At 46.3% G+C, this 4,846-nt stretch overlaps 1 pseudogene; it reads right to left on the bottom strand.

The window, feature by feature from the left end:
- Positions 1 to 120, bottom strand: LOC136642638 (5S ribosomal RNA; annotated as a pseudogene).
- Between the last annotated feature and the right edge of the window lie 4,726 nt (positions 121 to 4,846).

The following is a 4,846-nucleotide window of genomic DNA, read 5'->3' as shown; positions in this document are numbered from 1 at the left end:
AGCCTACAGCACCCAGTATTCCCAGGCGGTCTCCCATCCAAGTACTAACCAGGCCTGACCCTGCTTAGCTTCCAAGATCAGACAAGATCGGGAATGTGCAGGGTAACAGTTGCTGCGGGTCTATTCACAGACAGTTGCAAAAAAAAAATTGTCCCTTCTTCCATATGGCAGCCCTTCAGGTATTTGAAGATTGCCATCATATCACCTCTCAGCCTTCTCTTCTCCAGGCTGAACATGTCAAGTTCTCTCAACCTTTCCTCATACAGCTAATAGTATTAATAGAAACTGGTTCAGGGGGAAAACAAAAAACAAAAAACATGAGCAGAGCAATGTGATGATAAGCTTCGTCTCTCTACTGCAAGTGCCTCAATTTCTGTTTCCTCTGAACTGCTATCTGCAGCTTGTAGAAATTGACTCAGCTGGTCCCTCAGATCATTCATCTCATTAGTTATTTGCCCAGCTTTTCCGGTTTCATGAGAAACTCTACAGTTTTCTTCTCCTGTGCATTTTAACCCTTGAGGTTTGAAGAGGCTCTTACTAGAATTGCTCCCTCCAGAAATTCTTTCAGGGGCCAGTTAGAGTAGGGAGAAAGGCTGTGTCCCACCCTTTCCAGTGGCTGTTGCTGGTGTATCCCTTACATTTTTTCTATGCGCCCTGTTGGGACAGGGAACCATCTGTTTGTTTCTTTTGCTACTTGAACTGCTCTGTGAGCTTTTCTGGTGTTAATCATACTTCCTACCCATTTGCTGCTCAGCTTTCTCACCTTCCTGCCCTCCTCATTTGTTGGGTCCTTCTCATCACATTGGAGAGGGAGGATCATCTAGGGAATGGGAGGGAGGGAGAGGAGAAAGAGGCTGAGGTGCTGCCCCGCTGCCACCCTCTATCTTAAAACAGCACAGTTTGGCCAGCCAAAAATCAATTATGCATTGACAGATAAAAAATAGATAGCCTTTAGTCCACGATGGGAGTGATTGTGATGCCAGGATCAACATATGGTCACGAGCAGTGTGAAGCGAACATTGCATCATCACCTTGCTTCATTTTAAACATGACCATGAATTCTGGTTGCACTGCCTTTTGGGCAGCCCAATTCTATGGTGCTCTGGTGCTACAAGGTCCTGTAGCACTGAAATGGCAGCTGCTGTATCCCACAGGGCCAGAGTAGCTGCTGAAGTCTCCTCGGAGGAAAGAAACATTTGTTCCCTTACCCTGGGTAAAGCTCTGCTGCCACCAATAGGTCCCCTTGGAGCTGTGCTTGCTATTTAGCAGGTGCAGAATCGAGGAGGCCCATGTTGGGCGGCTCAGATCAAGATTCTGAGCATAGGATTCTGCAGCAGGCTCTGCCACCAACCCCATCCCCCTCCCGGGCCCGATCCTCCCTTTTCTGTACTCTCCCTCCACCCAGTTTGGCCCTCCCTCTACATTCCCCCACCTTCCCTCCACCCTGAAAAGTCTCACCACTGGCTGGCAGGAGCACTTACTGCTGGCCACTCCAGTCCAATGTCTTCCCAGCACTGAGGCTCAGCACTAACTGGTGCTGGCCTCTCCGTCAGTGCAGCAGGCTTACTGTTGGTAGTCAATCCTAACCAACCTTACGGCTCTCATATTACAGCAGTTGCCAGGGCAGAACACTGGCTGTCATTGCTGCTCTAGCATAAGATTGGGCCCTTAGAGTGTTAGGGAAGTTGGAGACTGACAGAGAGTAGTAGTGTCTACTGGTTAGTACTCAGAGCATCCCTTCCTGCTCTTGGCTTTACTGATTTACAGGGTCAGTGGCTGAAGGGGGGAGTTTTTAGATACATCTGCTGACACCATCCCAGGCTAAGAATACCTAGCAAAGGAGTGCCATCTGGGAAACCACCTGGCCGCTCCATCCTACCACTTTACCTAGACAAGTGGGCTTAACTGCCTATCAGTGGGCACATGTTATCTCAGCAGGGGGCTTGGTTAGGCTTTTGTTTCTGGGAAAGCCCAGACAAATCAATCCACATTCTGCACCTTTGGCTTTTGGGAAATGGCAAACAGAAAACCTCAGCAGAGCATCCCAGGTTAATTTATTTATTTAGCATATGGCATATAATACATGGACTTACATATCAGTTAGACTAGATCAAATGTCAATGTCCAGTTCATGTAGCCTTTCAAGGACAGAGTTGCCTTCATAGAAAAAGTCACACCATGGGCCAGTATACGCCCTCAGTTTGCAGCCAGACACAATGCAGTACGTGGTTTGGTGGGAGAACCCGCAATCGCACTGAGGGGTAGATACTAGCCCCCATTTAAACATTGAGTCCTGACAAACACCATGTAGGGTACGGATCCTATTCAAAGTTTTCCAGTGCTGGCGAGGTAAGTTGAAACCTGGCATCTTAAGTGTAGAATTGTCTATATATCTACCCGTTTCTGGGTGTTCGACAGCCCACTTAGCTTGCCATTGGGCACTGATGTTAAAATTCTTGTGCAGATGTAATAGCCAGGTTAATGGCTATTGCTCTGACCTGAAAGTTGCTCTGGTAGGGCTAGAAATGCCCCAAAGTAAGGAAATCACTTCACAATGGACCCACCATAATAAAATAACTTTCACTGTACAATAAGTTATACACTTTATGCTAAGTATGCACCACTGTGACCAAGGAGAGAAAGGGAAGGGAGTACAAGTAAAAGTAGCCAGACAGTGTAGCACTGAGCAGAGGAGTAGAAAGATCACTTTATGCCCTTGTTCTTCACCCTGCAATGGTGCTGCAGAGCCATGGTGAATGCCCAAAACAGCTGAGGAGGGATGGGCTGAGTGAGTGGCAGTCATTGCAAGCAGCTCTCTGGATCAGACAAGGTGGAAGGTGAGGAAGGGATGAGGCAGCTCTTCTCATTTCCCTCTCCAGCACATTTTGTAGCAAACCAGCAAATAACCCCAAGGAGCTTGCAGAATCTCTGTGAGAAAATACCAGCAAGGGCAGTTGGACAAGATGAGGGTGGCCTGGGTCTGTTGCAGGAAAGGGACGTGAGAAATGTGGAGTACTTGCACTATGCTTGTGATGAGGGGTGGGCTGAGATTTGCAGGTTGATGTAGGGGAGATCATTTGAAACTGAACAGCTTTTGAGGCTTTGGAACAAATGACCAAAAATCAGCGTTTTATTGGGTTATTATGATATTTTCACAATATGATGGCATCTCATTGGAACAAATTAGTATCTTAGAGTGGGGTCTGCTGTATTTTTCCTTTCCTCCCTAATGTGTCATGACTTTTTTTTTTTTTAAAGATTGTAGCCTGATGGCAAGCTTTCTGTTACATTTGTAATTTTTATCTGGTGTTTAGCAATTTCAGGCACCTCCATAATCAAAACAAATAATAAAGGAGATAATAAATATAGTGCTAGTTCAAGCAACCTTTTTGCTGTTCCCTAGGAAATCAAGGGTGTCAGTGCAAATCCTTTGGCTTTAAAATGTTGAGTTTTACCTTTTCTTCCTGATCACGGATGATTACCAGGTGAGACTTCTTTGCTATACAGTCATTCTTGCTCTTCTCCCAGGATTGAATAGTGGTGGAAAACCAGTAGCACTTTCTCTTGTATAGCTGCCATGTCATGGGGCATAGATGGCAACTTTCATTCTCTGAGGAGGAAACAATTATTTCAATTTGGATTTCTATCCTACTCTGAAAGACAGTGTAGACCTTACTCCTGGAGGTCCTGTGTGTTTGTGCATAAATGTTCTTTTGGAAGTTAAGCCGAACACATGCACATGCATTTAATCCCCCTAATTGCTGAACAGAGCTAAGAATTTCTATGTTTCAGGTTAAATAACAATATATTAAATAGTACATTATGCTTTTAGCCTCATTTATTTATGCATTTATTTCTTAAGATTTCTGGAATGTTCTGTCAATAGCAGAATACTCAGGGCAGCTCATAATCCAGTGTTACGAAAGATTTATTGATAATTAGCAGGAAAACAAAATCTTCATACAATAATCATAACCAAAACAGTAAATTTGATATTCCTGAATTAACAGAACTGACTTCCTCCAACCCCAAGCAAATCAACCTCTCTCCACAAGTCCAAATTAACCCCTTCCAACAAGTTAATTAATATAAGGCACAATCCTAACCAACTTTCCAGCACTGAGGTAAGGGCAATGCAGTCCCAAGATAAGGGAACAAACATTCCCTTACCTTGAGGAGGCCTCTGTGACTGCCACCCAACTGCAAAATGCAGCACGTGGCCCATTGGCACAGCTGTGTCAGTGCTGGAAAGTTGTTTTAAAGTGGTGAAGAAAGTTTAACTCCAATAGGAAATAAAACAAAATGGCAAGCAAGTGAAATTAATAGGGGGAAAAAGAGATTGCACCATAACAGTCAGAGAATGGTTTTAGGGCCCAATCCTAAAAAGTGCATGGCAGCTTACCGCCAGCGCACACTGATACAAATGTGCCCTAAGGCACATTTGCAGGCCCTAGTGCTGGTGGAGCACCAGACCTCCACTGGTTGGTGGCTGCGCAGACCATCGGGCAGCAGAGAGGAAGGTGGGGGCGTGGGAGGAGGTGCGGAGGAGGTGTTCCAGGGTGGGGGGAGGCAGAGGGAGGGCGGGAGAGGGTGGGGAGGAGGTGCACAGGGAGGAGGGCAGGAGGGAGGGAGGACTGGTGAAGTGAAGCCCCATCGGTTCCTGAGCCTCTATGTCAGGCTGTTCACCCAACACGGAGGCTCTTCATGTTACACCGACCCTTGGGTCATTGTAGAATCGAGTAGCCGCATTGCGGGGCTACTTGCTTGACCTGGGGGAAGGGGACAGCTGTAGCTGCCCAGGGCCTGCTGTATGCAACAGCAGCCATTTTCAGCACCACTGTAGTCC

The sequence above is a fragment of the Tiliqua scincoides genome, chromosome 2 (assembly GCF_035046505.1).
Source record: "Tiliqua scincoides isolate rTilSci1 chromosome 2, rTilSci1.hap2, whole genome shotgun sequence".
NCBI lineage: Eukaryota > Metazoa > Chordata > Lepidosauria > Squamata > Scincidae > Tiliqua > Tiliqua scincoides.
Note: the sequence above shows the minus strand (reverse complement) of the source record. Positions and strands in the feature narration are given on the sequence as shown.